This window comes from Myotis yumanensis, unplaced genomic scaffold (genome assembly GCF_028538775.1).
Source record: "Myotis yumanensis isolate MYYU_CA2020_CCGP unplaced genomic scaffold, mMyoYum1.0.hap1 SCAF_3, whole genome shotgun sequence".
NCBI classification, from domain to species: Eukaryota; Metazoa; Chordata; class Mammalia; order Chiroptera; family Vespertilionidae; genus Myotis; species Myotis yumanensis.
The window spans coordinates 34,950,228-34,969,917 of record NW_027223754.1 but is presented as its reverse complement, the minus strand read 5'-3'; positions in this window follow the sequence as shown (position 1 = coordinate 34,969,917).

Sequence of the window (19,690 nt, the reverse complement as noted above, 5' to 3'; positions counted from 1 at the left end):
TCAAGCTCAATATAATAACATCTTCATGATGTTGAGTCAACAATTCTGCTGAAAGATTGTCTCCCTTCCTTCCTTCCTTCCTTCCTTCCTTCCTTCCTTCCTTCCTTCCTTCCTTCCTTCCTTCCTTCCTTCTTTCCTTCCTTTTTTTCTTTTTCTCTCTTTCTCTCTCCTTTTCTGTTTCTTTTCCTTTCACCCTCCCTGTCCCTCTCCCTCCCTGCCTTCTTTGCTTTCTTCTTACCTTCTTGATCGTTTCGTCCTTGCTTTTTTCATTTATTTTTCTTTCTTTCTAGTCAGTGAGACTGCATATATATCAAAATAAAAAGAAATGCAATCCTGTGTAGTAACCCCTTCAAAGTGGTTCAACTATTAAAAAAAATCATGCTGTTGCATTGTTATGTCCTGATCTTAGTGTCTGAATTTATCCATTTAAGTCCTTTATACTAATGAATGCTCAGCCTTATTTAGTCAAAAAAGGGCATACTACTAATGCAGAATAGAATTATCTGTACCTTGATATTATTAGTTTGTATTATCTACATTTCCCCTAATTTTCAGTAAGCACTTTAAAATAAAACCAATTATTTCCACTATGTTTTTTAAAATATATGTTATTGATTTTTTTACGGAGAGGAAGGGAGAGAGATAGAGAACTAGAAACATCGATGAAAGAAACATCGATCAGCTGCCTCCTGCACACCCACCACTGGGGATGTGTCCGAAACCAAGGTACATGCCCTTGACTGGAATCGAACCCGGGACCCTTCAGTCCGCAGGCCGATGCTCTATCCACCAAGCCAAACCGGTTGGCTCCACTATGTTTTAAAGCTCTATTTCCACCATGGAAATGTGATTCATTGAGAAAAACAAACAAACAAACAAGAGTTAGCCTTTCTAAAGTGATAGTCTCACATGGTCAATCACTGTAAGAAAAAAAATGCATTTAATTATGGACAACATATAGGAGAATGATATCAAGAAAATGACATCAAGAAATAAACTTGAGTACCTTTCAAGTTTTCATCACAATGTTTAGCTTCATAGAAATCTGGCCTTAGAGTTGCATTGCCACTCAGCCTTTCACCAGGGCCAGTTTGCTCTTCCTCATCATAAGGATTAGAGTGATATTTTATATACTTGACTCTTTGATACCTTTGAATTACTTAAATATCCTATATAATAAAAGCCTAATATGCAAATTGACTGAATGGCAGAACAACCAGCGGAACAACCAGTCACTATGATGCACACTGACTACTAGGCAGACACTCAATGCAGGGGCTGTCCCCCACCCTGCCAGCCCCAGGTTGGCTAAGGTGGATGCCAGCAAGGTCCCCCAATCGCCCTGCCAGTCGCCCCGCAGTGGGAAGTGACCAGCTGTGGCAGCGGGGACAGGGCTGGTGAGTGGGCAGTGCCAGTTTGGCCATGGTGGGTGCCAGCAGGCCTTCCCCCGACCACCCCACTGGTTGCCCCATAGATTGGCCCTGATCTCTGGACAGGCCTAGGGACCCTACCAGTGAATAATTTCGTGCACCAGGCCTCTAGTATTTGTATAAGTTTGAATTTATATGTATTACCAAAATTTAATTTCATTATACATAACCCTAAAACCAAAGGTAAAATCTCTATAAAGGACATGTTTGAAGCTGTGTTCATTCATTTTCACAGTCATAATTGGATGAAAATACTTTCTTCTATCAGAACAGAAAATGCCAAGCTTCACATTCTGCTAAAAGGGACATTTAGAACTCAGAGGTTAAATGACAAACCCATAAGCATGCAAATAATAAGATCACTTTGCAGGAAATCCAGATCCCCTTGCTGCCTCTCTCAAGATACAACTACAAAAACATACTGTCATCAGGGATCATATGGGCTTTAAAATACATCATAGTTAATTAATTTTAGGATTTTTTGCAGTGATAGCTATCCATTTTCGTAAAATTCTACAGAGATGGTCAAAAGCTATATTTAATCAAAACAAACAACAAAATTGGAATTAAGTAAAAAACACCCACTTCACTGACATCATATGAATAAAGCACATGTTCTGAATGGTACCCAGAATTGTGTAATGTTCTTGCAGGTACTATCTGTTGTCAGACACATTTTTTTTTTCTTTTCCTTTCACATTGGTGTAAGCGTGTCTTCTTGTATTTGTCCAAGCAAATCTCTTTTCTACTACCTGTCAAACACAACATTAAGTAGTTCATCAAAGCAGGAGCAAGTAAGTGAAATTTTGGCATTTAATCAGCCCCAAAAAACCTTTATATCCATTAATAAATTTTTATTAAGCAAGAAAGCTGATTTGAAAATGCCACAGTGCCTAGTAATGACGAACTCTCATCTGAGGGACAGGACAGTGAGGAAAATGGCAATACTGGAACTCACTTTCTTTTCCATGGAAGGCAAGGGTTTGCCAATTTTTGAAGTGACATGGGACACCTAATCAGGACCTTGTAGAGAAGAGTCACCAATCTGGATTGAAATAAAGCTCAGGTGACTTTCCACTTGGAAAAAAAATAGACTTATAGCATTTCTCATATGACAGCATTAAACCTCTACCCTAAATAAAGCTATGGGATGTCATAATAGCTAAGTCTATGGAGGAAATGTTCATGCTTGAGAAACATGAGTAGGAACTTTGGAAAGTAATGACAAAAAATATCTAACTATGTCTCAGCAAAAAGCAGCACCATAATGCTGGGCACCTATGTGGGCATGGGACGGCAGCCAGTCAGAATCAGCTTTAGGACCACAAGAGTGATCTCAGCCCATCTAATAAAAGGAAGTAGAGAAAGTGCACCAGGCATAGCCTAAAAATAAGAAAGGCATAGCAGACACAACGTGCAAAAGTGTATTTGGAGCAAGAATGAGCTAACGACTAGTTCCTGCTAGGTTGGGGAAAAAATAGATTACCAACGTTTAAGTAATTTCAAGGCTAGTAACTTAATACAATATTGATTTGATAGAAAATCTATTTGGAGTTATTGTTTACAAGCTAAATTCGAACAGAACAATCATATTTTACAAAGCTCTGATTGTGCTTATTTACGGTGATTTATATTGTTTGGATAATCCAATCCATAACAAGAGCCCAGTGACCCAGGCACTGGAGTATATTGGGGAAGAAATACCTGCATTTCTCCTGCTGAGGTACAATTGGATATATGTCTTTCCTTTTCCAAGTTCTTGCAGGACCCAAGTTTACCAAGAGTAAATATTTCCTCCATAAGCATAGCTATCATGGCATATCCTGAGGTGCTTTATTTAGGGTGAAATGTTTAATGCTCCTATACAAAAATTGCTATAACATCTGAATGTTTCCTAAATGGAACGCCACTTCAGTCTTCAACTCCATTCAGCCTAGTTATTCTTTTTCAAAAAGCATTTAAAATGCTATTCTCTCTCTCTCTCTCTCTCTCTCTCTCTCTCTCTCTCTCACACACACACACACACACACACACACATACACACACATACATTCATCTCTGCACAATTTTCTCATAGTAATTGTACTTCTTAGAAAAGGCAAAGGCAGCAGAGTTGTATAAAGACTTTGTTTTCAGATTTGGTTTGATCATTTGTCAACAGAACCAAGATTTTCTGAAAATAATGATATTGATTCTAACACAAGGAAGCGATCAGTCCCATGCATAATTGTATGGAACATGAATAATAAGTGACCCATAAAAGGTAAATTATTGGAATTGAGCGAAGTTAGAAGACACTGGACCCTGGCTAAGAGATTTCACCAACTCACTGAGGAAGAAAATCTGGAAGTTAGTATCAGAAACTCATTCTATGTAATATACAGTCAACATATTAAAACAAAATAATAAAGTGTTTGTAACTCATATGACTTAATATGGATTCAATATGTCTAAAGTTATTCATTTGTGATCTATATAAAATCCTTAGCAAAGAAATGCCTTCAGTTACATATGCATATCTGGACTTTGTGGCTGTCACCTCACTATGAATGATTTTGATGCAAAGTTTGGACAAAGCATATTAGTGACATCCCTTAAAGAAATTTCCCAGAGCTCGCTTTTATTTAAGCGTTCCGCAAACAGTCCCACTACTATTATAGAAGAATTATTAATACCATCTCATTTTGCTCTCAATTTTGTTCTGATTGGAATATAAATGATGTGGCGACTACACTCAGATCCAAACATTTTCATGGTGCCCCTTCTTCACACTGAGGATAGAGAAAAGCTTAAATAGCTCTCTCTGGCTTGCAAACTTAAAGCAGGCAAAGAGTCACCTACTAGTATATAAATTGTTTCAGTATAGATTATTGGACTACAGTCCAATATGATGTAAACAGTTTGAGGAGAGAGGAATTGGGAAAGATATGAAGTAGAAAGTACCAGAAATCTGTCTCCGTGCATAGACAAAAATCTGTCTGATATAAGTTTTGGAACTCTGGAATCTATGAAAGCTTGCAACATCCAGGGGAAGGTTTGGACAGTAAATTATATATAATTTCAGTCAATATAAACTGAGAGCCCAGTAGCAGAGAAATTTTTGTTCTGCTTATACTTGACATAGTTGTTCACATTAAAAACCTCTAAGGAGAAATGTGAGGTTATAAAGATTCTAATTTCTTATTGAAAGCATCTTTAGCCCTGGCTGGTGTGTCTTAGTGGTTAGAGTGACATCGGCCCAAACACTGAAGAGTCATGGGTTCAATTCAGGGTCAAGGGCACATACCTGGGTTGCAGGTTCAATCCCTGGCAGGCAACCAATATATGCTCACATCGATGTTCTCTCTCTCTCTCTCTCTCTCTCTCTCTCTCTCTCTCTCTCTCCTCCCCTCCCTTTCATTCTGTAAAAATCAATGGAAAAATAGCCTCCTGTAAGGATTAACAACAACAAAAAGTAAAGAAAGTATCTTTATAGCATGAGACTTAGAAGCTGGAGTATATTGGGGAAGAAATAGCTAAGCATTCTGGGTTTACTAGTATTACTAAGCTGTCATACAAAAACTGGGAGGGAGGAGTTGGGGGAAGGAAAGGAAGAAGTTGAAGAGAAGAATCAAGTGCAATGAATAGTTGCAATTACAAATTAGCTAATTGGGCATGGAAACATTTGCTTTAATCTGAATACTTTGAATTCTAAATTTACTACTCTATTTGTGTCAACGCATCCCAATTTCTTATTCTTTAGTTGCTTTAAAAATAATTATCTTCAGCTGGAATAAGATAGTATATGTGATACATTACATAGAGGAAAACCACATCACACATAACCCTATCATGAAAAATCTTTGTGTTTTGGTTATTAAACATTATAGAAAGACTAAAAAAAGTAAAAAGAAATTCTTATCTCATGACAAAGAAATTGATGACTCTGGAAATGATGAAATAAACCGTTCATGTTATAGTTGTAAAACTAGAACCATTAAATATATTTCAAGTTAAATAATTTTTTATTACAGCTGTATTTTTAAATATGATTCTATAAAAAATTGGGAGAAACTTCAGGCATACTGAGGTGAGACTGCTAGAGGAACTAGAATTACTAGTTCCTTGAACTAGAATTACTTTTAAAAATATAACTTATGCCTTAACCGGTTTGGCTCAGTGGATAGAGCATCAGCCTGCGGACTGAAGGGTCCCAGGTTTGATTCCCATCAAGGGCATGTACCTTGGTTGCGGGCACATCCATAGTAGGAGGTGTGCAGGAGGCAGCTGATTGATGTTTCTCTCTCATCAAAGTTTCTAACTTTATCCCTCTCCCTTCTTCTCTATAAAAAATCAATAAAATATATTTTAAAAAATAATAAATATAACATATTTTTAATTCTAGCATAAAATATTTTAAAATGTCAATAGTAGGGAGATTCTTAAATTCAGATACATATGTAAATAATATCTGTTTTCTGATGATTTAATTAAAGAGTATTAGGGAGGCCAACCACTACCAACAAAGTATTTCTCCCCAAAATGTCAAAATTTACTAAATTTGCAGGACATTTTAGGAAACTATAATCTGTAATTAGTAGGAGAGGTTTATTATTTTCCTCTCAAATGAGACATACAACTACACAGACATTTGATGAGCTAATTCCTCTGGAAAAAGTGATGGCCAGAACATTATAAGAGACTAGAGGCCCAGTGCACAAAATTCATGCATGGGGGTTCCCCTCAGCCCAGCCTGCACCCTCTCTAATCCAGGACTCCTTGGGGGATGTCCAGGATTAGGCCTAAACTCACAATCAGACATCCCTCTCACAATCCAGGACCACTGGCTCCTAACTGCTCACCTGCCTGCCTTCCTGATCATCCCTAACTGCCTCCCCGCCAACCGGGTCTCCCCTCACTGCCCCCCCTGTCAGCCTGGTCGCCAAACAGCCTGCTGTGTGGTCGTTTGGTCAACCTTCACAGCCCCCCTGCCACTCTGGTCGCCCCAGGCAGCCTGCTGTTCAGTCGTGTGGTCAGCCCTCACTGCCCCCCCTGCCGGCCTGGTCCCCCCACGCAGCCTGCTACTTAGTTATTTGGTTGGCCCTCACTAACCCCCCTGCCAGCCTGGTCGCCCCACAGAGCCTCTTCAGTCATCTGTTCGGTTATTTCAGTTGCAATGGTCACTTAGGCTTTTATATATATAGATTGTTGAAGAAGCCACTAGCAGAATGAATTGTGGCAGTGCAGTGATTTTCCCCAACCACAGATTGAAACACAGCTCTCTGAGAAAAACTTTTAAATCAGAGTAACTTCTGTAATGTGTGTGTGTGTGTGTGTGTGTGTGTGTGCTGGATGGTGTGAGGAAGCTATTTCTCTTATAGATAATGTGGTCAAGGTAAACAATAATAACAAATAATTAGGCAAAAAATGCTAGTCTGTTAAAAACCTAACATATGATATTTTTTATACTGATTAAAGTCAGTGGAATTTAGAACATTGATTTTGAATATGAGAAAACAATTTGTCTGGAATTTATTTTAATTTACACTGCATTACAAAAAATATTTATCAACAAAAGAGTAAAGGAATAGTAAGAATAAATAAGCATATATATATATATATCTCCTTTCTAATAATAGACAAACATGGTAATTGACCGTACCTGCACTACGCTTCCCATTGGCTAATCAGGGCGGTATGCAAATTAACTGTCAACAAAGATGGCGGTTAATTTGCATATGTAGGTGCAATGCTGGGAGGCGAAAGGGGTAGGATGGAAGAAGCCGCCTGCCACTGATGGTAATTGAAAACCCAGGTGGCAGGCAAGAGCCGGGTGGCAGGGCAAAGGCTGCCTTTGCCCTGCCCCCTGGCCCGTGATCAGAGAAGCTGGGTGGGGCAGGGAAGAGGCAGCCACCAGCAGCCGCCAGCAGCCACCTCTTCCCTGCACCCCACCCCCCGGCAGGTGTTCGGAGAAGTACCTGTATTTTTAATAATTTCTTGACATGGTAAAAGAATTTTACATTATGATCCGAGGATGGTGGAGTGAGGAGAAGGAGCAGCTGAACAATCCAACAAACAAAAAGGGAAACAGAAATGCATGGTGGAAGGGGTTTGAAGGGTGGGTAGGGGCATTGCCCAACTAAAATGCAATTGGTTTGTTACTGAGTACTACTCATGGGAAGACAGTGTCCTGACTCCTTCTCTATACAGCATATTGGGAGTAAAAATGATGCATCCAGGTGGAAATATGATTAGGGATTGGAAGACAGACAGGGAAAGAAGAAGTCAGAAATAGACACTGAGAGGGTCACTGGCTGGCTGGCTGCAAATACTGACTCTCCAGTAGTGATAGAATAAAAAAGTGGGGGATATCTCTGGAAGATTCAAGAGATAGGGGGCAACTCTTCTATGGTTTTGACTTGCCCAGCAGATTTCCACATACACACGTGTACATGCCTATGTTTGCATGCACACACATATACACATAACTGATTGCCCTCCCTGGAAACACAGAAGAAGAAGATGCTGCCAGAAGAAGAATCTACCCACCTGTTGTCCAGGCACCAGCGCCTGCGGCTGGCTGCAGTCCAGGAGACAGACAAGCCACCTGCCCGAGGTCCTAGGCTGCAGACACCTGGAGAAGCTGCCAGCCCTGTGGTCCAGGGCGCCAGCACCTGTGGCCAGGGAAATAGGTTCCCTCCTCTCCTACTGCAGTCATTACTTCAATATTCCCCTTTTGAATTTCTCTCCTGTGCTACAACCCAACTCCACTTTTCATCAGAAAGATACAGAACAGAGAGAACAGTGTTAAAAGCTTACATTTTTAAGCCGGTAAGGTTGGTACTTAAGCATATAAATGAAAAACTAGAGTCCTTAAGGTAACAAAGGCTACAAAGGACAGGGACAGAGCATGACCTATTATATCCACCAATCCATATGGGGACTGAAAACTTTGCAATGATGACAATTAGTGAAGATATGAATCAACTAAAATAGTTGACAAGGACAATTCTTCCATCTTTGAAAATATCTACATCAAATCTGTTTTAATAGATTTTCATCTGCATAATATAACACATCCGACAAGACCACCACCACCCCCAATGTGGTCAGTGTTGTGCCGATAAATGTTTAATAACTGAGGGACCCCCCAAGTGCACAAATTTTTGTGCACTGGGCTACTATCATAATATATATATATATATATATTTACTAATTATGTGGTGACATCAATAACATAAGACTTATCACTTGTTCTGGCCAATGAGATGAGAGCAGAAGTAACATAACCCCTACAAGGAGAACTTTTGAGACACAGTACAGAAGTATTTTTCTCTTTGAATATCAGCAATCCTTTAAAGAGAAGATACTTACTTGGCTTAAATCCTGGAGTGAAGGTAGTGTAAGGCAGAGAAGAAGCCAGCTGGAAATGAACATGTACAATAAGTGAGAAATTAGCCTTCATTAAATGGTATTAAGATTTAAGGTTACTTGTTACCACAGAATAACTTAGTACATCCTGATTAATAAAGATGACAGCATCAAAGAGGCACATAGTATATAATAATCAAATTATCAAAAGATAAACATGTTAATGTTATTTGTTCATTAAATCTGAAATAATATAATCAGAGTTTCAGAATGCATAATCTTCCAATTCTTGAAGAAATTCTAGTGTCTTACTCTGAAACCACACTGATGCTATATACTATTTCTCTAAAGTATATAAAAATAATTATAAATATTTTAAAACATAATTTTCCCAAAACATAGAACATTCATTTTATAATTATGATGGTTTAAATTTTATGATTAGTGCAATCCTATATAATAAAAGGCTAATATTCAAATAGACCAAATGGTGGAATAACCAAACAACTGGTTGCTATGATGTGTGCTGACCACAAGGGGGCTGCGTGGAACCTGGCAGGCATCAGTAGCTGGCGGCAGAGCATGGAATATGGTGCGTGTTGGCTGCAGCAGGATGGTGAAGCAGGTGAGCGGAGGCGCCAGACCAAGGCAGGGTGCTGGTTACTGTCATTGGGGAGAGCCTTTGGTGGTTACTGAAAGTTCTTTCCTCCTACATGCCTTGGTCATTTTTGGTGCTCGCACCTGCTGCCAGCACCATCCCCACTCACACCTGCTGCCAGCGCCCAGTGCCAGCCCCAATCACTTGGCGCCCTTAGCGGATGCAAGTGCCAGCTACTGGCCTGATTGTCCCTGAGGGCTTCTCCACAACCCCCTGCTCCTGAGGCACAATCAGGGCAGCAGCCACTGCTCACACCCACTGCTGGCACTGACCCCAATAGCTCCATGCTGTCAGTGGGTGTGTGTGCAAGCGAGGCCAGCGCTGTCAGTGCGTGGAAGCAGCAGTGGCAAGAGCAGGACTGCTGGCAGACAGGGGACTGGGGGCAGCGATGGGAGGAGCTAGGCGGGGGTGTGGAGGATGGGCCAAGACCCACCCCTGTGCCCACTGCAGCCTCATGGCCCACAGTTCCTTTCAAGGTGCACAGATTTGTGCACTGGACCCCTAGTACTTAATAACAAAGGATAACTAAAGATAAGTTAATACATTGAAAAATGCCTTCTACATGAAAAACTCTTTATAAAAGGTGTTTCCTGAGCTTGCATATCACATAAAATATATCTAATGCTAGCCATGTTCATATTAAAAATTTAAGTAAGAAGAAGTGTTTCATATTATAATTATGATTTTAAATAGTTTGCATAGTTGGCATGTACCATTCGCTTAATAAATATTAAACAAAGCAACATTAATGATCTGTATCTAAATACATGGTCCTTGACAAAAATTAATTATTTCTATTCCTAGAGATCCTTCTAAGAATCAACATTTTCTCCCAATGCATGCTTATTGCCTTAAGAAAAATAATTTCTGTTGTGCATATATTTTGTTTAACTCATAGTATCGTAATAGAAACCACCAAATGTTAGTATATATACATAAATTTATGGTTATTTGCTTTTAGCTAGATACAGATAGAGATATAAACATTTATTTTTATATAAGTTTATAAATAATATTATACATATACTAGAGGCCCGGTGCACAAAAATTTGTGCACTCGGGGGCTGGTGAGGGGGGGGTCCCCCAGCCCGGCCTGTGCCCTCTCGCAGTCTGGGACCCCTCGGGAGATAACGACTTGCTGGCTTAGGCCTGCTCCCGGGTGGCAGAGGGCACGTCCAATCCCTAGGTGCAGCCCCTGGTCAGGCTCAGAGCAGGGCCGATTGGGGAGTTGGGGAGCCGCTCCGTCATGCACAGAGCCGGGCGGATTGGGAGGTTGCGATGCCACCCTCAGTCAAGCTCAGGGTAAGGCCGATTGGGGAGTTGGGGCACTGCCCCCTGTCACACTTAAGGCAGGGTCGATGAGGAGGTTGCGGCGCCACCCCCTGTCACACACAGAGCAGGGCTAATCAGGGGGTCGGGGCGCTGCCCCCTGTCACTCACAGAGCAGGGCTGATCAGGGGGTTGGGGTGCTGCTCCCTGTCACACACAGAGCAGAGCCGATCAGGGGGTTGGGGTGCTGCCCCCTGTCACTCACAGAGAAGGGCTGATAGGGGAGTAGGGGCACCGCCCCCTGTCACACAGAGCAGCAGGGCGATCAGGGGGTTTGGGCGCTGCCCCCTGTCACGCTGATCCCGTTGCCGGGAGGCATATTACCCTTTTACTATATAGAATAGAGGCCTGGTACATGGGTGGGGGCCGGCTGGTTTGCCCTGAAGGGTGTCCTGGATCAGGGTGGAGGTCCCCACTGGGGTTCCTGGCCAGTCTGGGTGAGGGGCTGAGGGCTGTTTTCCGGGTGGCAAGTGACTGAAGCTCCCAACCGCTCCTTGTTTTCTTTTTTTTTTTTTATTCTGGGCCAGCTTTAGCTCTGAGGCCTCACTGCTGAAAACATCGATACAATGTTGCGGTCCGGCTGGCTTTCAGTCCTGCTGGTTTCTGGGGTTTTGTTTAGCTTCTTATTTGCAACATAGTACATAGTTGCTTAGAGTTGCAGCTGAGAGGCCGGCAAGTGAGGCGGGGAACGTTGGAGTCCGCAGTCACTGAAGCAAGCAAGCCTCCCTGCTCGCTTCAGTGCATGGCTGCCAGCCGCCATCTTGGCTGATAGTTAATTTGCATAAGGATATGTTGATTAGCCAATGGGAAGGGTAACAGTCGTACGCTAATTACCATGTTTCTCTTTTATTAGCGTAGATACAGATGTAGAAAAGCTACCATGTAAGCTTGATATAGTGGCATGTGTTCTGCTTTGGGTACTGTCCAACAAAACATAATTCTTAGAACTACACACAAAATCTCATGGCATGCATCCCAGCATCCCACAGTGGCAAAGTGCTAAAATCACAACATTTTATATATATATGTATATATATATATATATATATATATATATATATATATATACACATTTTTATATTTATTTAACTCACATTCTGAGGATTGATATGTACCATCCCAGAAAACTCCAACTTGCTCAAAAGTTTACAGAAAATCCACTTGATTTCCACTGGGAGGCCAGGTCAATCTTCCCGAGGGAAAGACAATCAGTAGACATCTCAGACCCTGTGCCGTGCCACACAGCCAAGGATTCTGTGAGCTTGATGCCGGGGGGGGGGGGGGGGGGGGGGGGGTGCAGTGAAGGATTAAAGAAAAGACAGACAAAGAGAATATAGCTGGTGCTCAGTGGATCTCCTGTGCCTGGATGAGGCCATAGAGAGGGATCCAGCCAGCAAGCTGAGACTTTATTTTATAGCCAGAGGTAAACAAGGTAGTGGTCAACATAGTTACAATGTTCTTGTGAGTTTCATTTGTTTTGGCAGCACTTGCGGCACCTCCCACAGCCCATTAGCTACCCAGGAAGGATCCAGGGAGAGGTCATAAGGTCAAGCTTAATTATGCTAAGAGGGCTCTGCCCCCTAAGCCGGGACTTATTTGTGGCTCTGCCACAGGTCAATCTGAGGCTTAACTATAGAGCCGCTCCCTACAAGACTCCAACTCACTTTGCCTCTGAAATTATAGAACAGGCTTGGGTCTTAATATATCTGAAGTTCTCAGCTATATTTTTCCCCTGATGAGGCTGTGGTCATTCAGATGCAAACAAAATATCAGCCTCAGTGGGAGATTCAAAGATAGGGAGTTTTAGGGGAGATGGGAAGAACTAGTGAAAGAGCAAAGTGATGCCGGAAAAGGTGAGAGAAAAGAGCATGGTGTGATAGAGGTGAGAAAGGTGAATCTGATGTAAAATGTATGCCTCTGATAAATTTACTTTTCTGTAAGACACAGTGCTACAATTCATAATGTATTAGTTGCATAAAACATGGGAACAAGGAATGGGGAAAATATGGCAACCTCTCTGCAAATTATCCCAGGCCAATGGCTTCTTCCACCCAAAAGAAGTCACAATTTTCAGGATGCCCCAAATGAGCTTTCAATTATTCTAATTCTCAACAGTGCTTTCATGTAAAGTAATTTTATGTCAGAAATTTAGCAGATTATCTGTTAGCCATATCAGACTTAAAAATTTCACTTAGTTCCATACATGAGTAGCAGGAATATGTATGTATATGTATGTGTGTTATTATATATATATATATATATATATATATATATTTATATATATATAATAGGAGATTAACATCTTATATATATATATATTTATATATATATTAACATCTTATATATATATATATATTTATATATATATTAACATCTTATATATATATATATATTTATATATATATAATAGGAGATTAACATCTTAGTCAAATATCATTGAATTTTAAATAATATAAAATATATGGAAAATATAATGTTTAAGATTGAGAATAAAACAGTTTTCTAAAATGTGGAAACAATAGAAAACAATAAATGTTCCCTTTAGTTGCAGAGTTTTTCAGACTAGTTGATATTTATGTTTGATATGCAATATATAGTTTCTGCTTCTAGGCATGTGTATCTCTCAAATCTCCTTATTTTTTAGTTTTATCAATTCCTTAGGCATCACACTTTAAATAAAAACTACATTCAGTATCTTAGGATAAATATTGATATTTTTTGTCTCAATAATTATCGATCCACTGCAAAGATCAATAACAAATCTAATACATAATTGTCCTAGTTCTCAGAGTTAGTGAATGGCTAAAATTTGAATCTCTGTATCCCTTTCCCCAAAGACCCCCTTCTTCCCACTGCCCACACTTTCTCTCATGAGGTCACCTATTAAAAACTTTTTGAATACCAAAGGATGAAATATCAAAAACAAAACAGGTTAAAAAGATTAGATTGATACTAGTCTTACCTTTAAGATTCTTCAAGTTGAGTGAGAATAAAAGATTTACCTGGATTAATCATAGGCAAATAAAAGATTTACTTGGATAATCATCAATGCTGCTGCATGCTGTTAGGAAACGAGCAAGCTGAGGATCACAGAGTTCAGGGAGGTGGGATGGCTTCCTGGGTGCTAACGATTACCCAAGGATGTTATGCAGAATTTAACGTTCATCAATTTCTCACTAGATGAAAAACAGGATAATTTGCTGGTAAAATGGATTAGCCTTTGGAAAATACCACTTGATAGTCACAGACATATGGGGAGGGCAGAACATTTATTTGGGGATTCAAAATGCATGGTGTCATTACTAGAAATAAGGAAGGAAACCAGTTGGAGGAATATGTGTTTTTATCAAAAATATAATTTCCAAAGAATTACTCATGAAATTTTAAGGGAGAATTTTTTATAGCAGTGATGGGATATGCTTCCAGTTGTTTTGAAATGAAAGTTTAACAAAATCAGAAACTACTTTGTAACCATCATTGGTCTCCGTCTCTCAGCAGCACACTTAGGTGCTTTCACAAGGGCAACATCTTGACATTAACCATGCTGAGAAAGATGAAGATATCCACCCTTCCTTTCTTAGAGAGACATAGGCTTTTTCAAGACCAGTGTGAAAAAAACAATTGAATGTTAGTAAAGGTCAAAAGCCAGGGTGAGCAGACATTGTGATTAAAAGCCTTCCCTGAAGGCAGCAAGCCCTGTCCCTGTTCTCTAATTCAAACATAAAGACATTTAGCTCATGCTAGTTTTCTGGTTAATTTTTCAAGAATATGGGTTGTTAGGGATCAGAATACTGTATGAGCTTCAAAAGACTCGAGAGGCTCTGGCTGGACCCAAACAGTTTGAATTGAGCCTCACTGTGAGTGAAACGCTCATTCTTTCCTTTAATTTCTACTTGTCTTCATTCTTCACATTGCTTTCTTACATCCTTCATGCTTTTAAAAGACTCATTTTTAAAGCCATATTATTTAAGACAAAGAATTTCTACAAAGCCTTGGAGGGGAACTGAGTAAACTTTCCAAAGAAGCTAGCCATAAAACATTTTTAAAAATCAGTGGCCTTGATATATGAACCTCAAAAAATTTTAAAGGCTTAATTTTTATCCAAGCTACCTTCATGCAGAAAAACCTCAGAAGATCAAGTTTTCATTTTATATTCGCATTACTTCCTGGTATCAGACAGATCTGAAATACCACAAAACAGCTTGACTTAGAATTTTTTTTTTTTACATTGCAAAAACATTTCCAAACTTGAACAGTGATGGAAACTCAGATTTCTCACCGATGCAATACAGGGAACAAAAGAGAAAAAGTAATAGAATAACATCCATAAGGATGGACAGACATTTATAAAGATGGACAGACATTCTGTATCTACAGAACAATAGGCCGTACTTCTAAAATTTGCAGGACACAGGGCTACCATGGAGGTCCACATATCATATATGCAAAGAATATAAGTTAAAGCCAAGGAAACATTTTGGCAGTTTCTCAAAATGTTCACCCTACGATTACCATATGATCCAGCAATTCCACTCCTAAGTACATACCCAAAAGAATTAAAAACGGAGACTCAAACAGACACTTGTATACCAAGTCCATTATATCCATAGAAGTAAGGTTCACAATAAAGATGGGAATAACCTCTGTCTGATGAATGGATAAACACAATGTGGCATATACATACAATGGAGCCTTACTCAGCCAAGAAAGGAATGAAGTTCTGCTACACAATATAACCTGGATGAACATTAAAAACACTAAGTGAAAGAAGCCTAGAAGAAAGAAAAAATATTGTGTGATTTCAGTTATTTGAGGTGCTTAGAATAGGAAAATTCCTAAAAACTTAAATAATAAAAACTATCAGGAAATAACCAAGACTGGCAGAATGGGGAGAGCATTTAATTTGAGATGATTAAAAAAAAAATTCTGAAAATAGAGAGTGGTGATGGTTGTACAACATGGTGAAAATACTGAATGTCACTGAACTGCACACTTAAAAACAATTACAGTGAAAATTTTAGATACATTTATATTTTATGTATATTTTATTATATAAAAATATATTATTAGAATATCAATCTGTTAAATAGGTTATATATTATTAAAATACCAATTATATATTATTATATATCAAAATACCAAAAATATATTATTAAAATACCAAGGTGTTAAATAAGATATATCCTATATTCTTACTTTAAATTTCCGTGTAATTCAAATTTAGGTTTGGTGGATTTTTTTCTTGCTCCTGAAATATGGTAGTGTAGACAGGACAGCTTTCTGCCCTGTACTACCCTCCCCAACACACACACACACACACACACACACACACACACACAACCATTATAAACAACTAGAGGCCCAGTGCGCTAAAGTCGTCCACAGGGGGTGGGGGTGTCCCTCAGCCCGGCCTGCACCATCTCGAAATCCAGGACCCCTCAGGGGATGCTCGACTGCCAGTTTAGGTCCGATCCCCACAGCAGATATCCCTCTCTCAATCTGGGACCACTGGTTCCTAACTGCTTGCCTGCCTGCCTGCCTGCCTGATCACCCCTAACCACTCTGCATGCCTGTCTGAAGCTCCTAACTGCTCATCTGCCTGCCTCATCACCCCAACCACTTGCCTGCCTGCCTCATAGCCCTTCACCACTCTGCCTTGGCCCCCAGCGCTGTGGCATCATCTGGAAGGATTCCGGAAGGTCATTCAGCTATCTGGTTTAATTAACATATTACGCTTTTATTATTATAGATTCTCTGCTCTTTTTACCATGGTCCCTCCCACACATTGGGTGGCCCTTGATCACGTGTAAGCAGCTCAGAAGCATGATCAAGCTACATCTTTAACCTCTACCAGCCGTGGGCAAACTACGGCCCGCGGGCCGGATCCAGCCGTTTGAAATGAATAAAACTAAAAAAAAAAAAAAAAAGACCGTACCCTTTTATGTAATGATGTTTACTTTGAATTTATATTAGTTCACACAAACACTCCATCCATGCTTTTGTTCTGGCCCTCTGGTCCAGTTTAAGAACCCATTGTGGCCCTCAAGTCAAAAAGCTTGCCCACCCCTGGCACATACTGGTGACTGTGGTCTGACCTCCAGAACAGAAATCCATGAAAGAGGCCAGCTTGCTCTTTCACCAATGAGGTCCAGACTATGACCAAGAAACCCAGGAGTACTGTGTAAAAGCCAGCACAAGCTGATTCTGCACATGTTCCCTTGGCCCACGGATATTCAGACTCCAACCTGCTCCGTGGCGGAGGGTGGGGTGATTGCCCATAGGGGTGTCAGAACAGGCTCTGCAATATGGAGTCCAGCAGAAGTTCCTCTCTGATTAATTGATTCAGAAGCTGTTCATTTAGTCTCACCCATCTCACTGATGAAAGATCCCTTCACCAGTTCAAAGAAAAAGATAAATGTCAGATCAAAAGTTTTCACAAGCAAGGTCTCTGGGCTCACACATTTGTGTCACCTCTTTTCTATTTTAGGAAATAGCTGTGGTGTTAATCCATGTAGAATTAACGCCTCGAGCCCTCACCACACACAACCTTTGGACTTCCAAATTGGTTTGTTTAAACACTCTTTATTTATGCTGCTTGGTTGATTCCCAAATGCTGACAAACTCTTGCACAGGCAGCCAATCCAGAAACTCTATATTGGGGCCCCAGAGTGGGTTACTGACTTTAACAGCTGCCAAAGCGTCTTAATTTGCAAACCCCTTTCTCTACTTAAACTTATCTGCCAGTAAGTGAGAAAAGTCCTAATCTAACCTTTTAAAAATGTGATGGTGATTTAGAAGAAATAAAGAACCACAGCCTTGCCTCCTCATAGAAATAAGCAGAACTGACTCAACATGGCATGGCCATTGTGAATGCCCACTCCTTCTCTTCCCATCAATCCCCAATTTAGAAAGTATGTGCCTATAGCAATGTCATTTTTACAGTGGATCTACTGGAACTGAGATGAGAATTTACCTATGTTGTTTGGATATCTTCTTTGGATTTCACAAGTGTATCTATCCTTCCTATTGTAAATGTTTTTAGTTATTTCCATATTTAGAAGACTATCCAAGAATACTGTCCTTATGACCACAAATTTAAACTACTCACTTTTTCTTTGGTTTCCTGATTAAATTACTCCATTTTTTTTTTATTGGCCAACTAGATAGTCACATTTCAATATTAGGCTATGAATTTGATATCTCTGGTTTCTCACTCATTCACTTGTATGTTCCCATAGGCATCATTAAATCAAAGTAATGCTACAGAACTAGTTGTTGCAGGCTAAAGCATTTATGCTATAATTAGTGGACATACGTATGATGAAAAACAGGATATTTCCCTACCCTCAAAATATCTCCCCAGAAAAAAAAAATCATAAATTACAAAGTTTAAAATAGTTGTGATTTCCTTATCACATGGTATCTGGGGGTACATGGAATGTAAATCGACAGACATAATCAAAACCAAATAATCCAGCTTCACAATCCATGTGCCCCCAGACACAAGGTAACAAGGACAGCATAATACCAACTCTGTAGTATTTTTGCAAGAAAACGCATAACATCAATCTACCCATGTGAAAACAGAGAAACCCAAATTAAGGAGCATCTGCAGAATAACTGACCATGAATCTCAAAGAATTTCCAGGTCACAGAAGGCAAGAAAAGAGTGAAGGACCATCATAGATTAAAGGCAACAGGGGAGATGTGAGGAATAAACCCATCATGGAAACTGGAGCCAAAAAAAGGACCTTGGTGTTAAAACTAGAAAATGTTTAATACGGTCTATAAATTAGGTGGTAGAGTTATTAACTAAAAACTAGTAACAATGTTACTATTCATATCCTATATGACTATATTGTACATTATATATTCTATGTTATCATATATTATTTTATATTACTATCAATGCCACCATGCTACTAGTAACAGTTATTAGATATAGTAATTAGTTGTAGTTACTAATAAATAATTTATACTAATTTCCTGATTTTAATAGATACTATACTATTGTTATAGATGATGTTAACATCAAGTGGACCTGGGGAAAGAGTATACCGGAAGTCTGTACTATTTTTACAACTTTTCCATAAGTCTAAATTGATTTCAAGGTAAAAAGCTTTTTAAAATATCAGGGCATATTTAGCACATACTTTTTGTTCTTTGCTTGTCTTCCGTCTGCCCGAAATGCAGGCTCACTGCCGCAAGTGGACCAGGGATAAGGTTACAAGGACAAGACAAGGATGACTGTGCAGAAACAGGCAGGGCCTTGCTCGCTGGCAGCTCGCGCACCTGCAGGTGCTTCATCACTCTTGCACTGCCCACCTGATTTTTAACTGCCCTTCAGTCTTTGGAAATTGGACGTTTTCATTATCAAGTGATGGTTCCATATGGTTTCAACTGCCTGCGTATTGTGTACTTGAACACCCAGGATTTGCAAGTTTCTTTCTCCGGTAGAGGTTGCCTAGTACTGATGTCTGCCCAACTTGAAGGTCACTAAATGGATGTCTTCAGCATTTATTAATTCCATGATGAAGCAGCACTGACTGGGCATTGATCTTATTATCTGATCACATCTTCCATTTATGTAGCAGTTGACATTGTACAAAATATGCCCAGTGCATCATCTTATTAAATAGCTTCAAAATTTCTTCGAGGTAGATATTATTTTCATTTGTAAAAGACACTGATTTTCAGGGAGGTTAAATTTCTCAAGATCAGACAGCTCCTGTGGTGGTTTTAAAATATGCCCACAAAATCTTTGTCACTCCTCACTTCAACTGATGGGGCCTAATTCTCCTGCCCTGGAGTGTGAGTTCACCTCTGTGACTCCCTTCCAGTGAATGGAATCTGTGGGAATGATGATATGAGACTTCTAAGGCTAGGTCATAAAAGGCATTGATCGTGATTTTTTTTTCTTGTT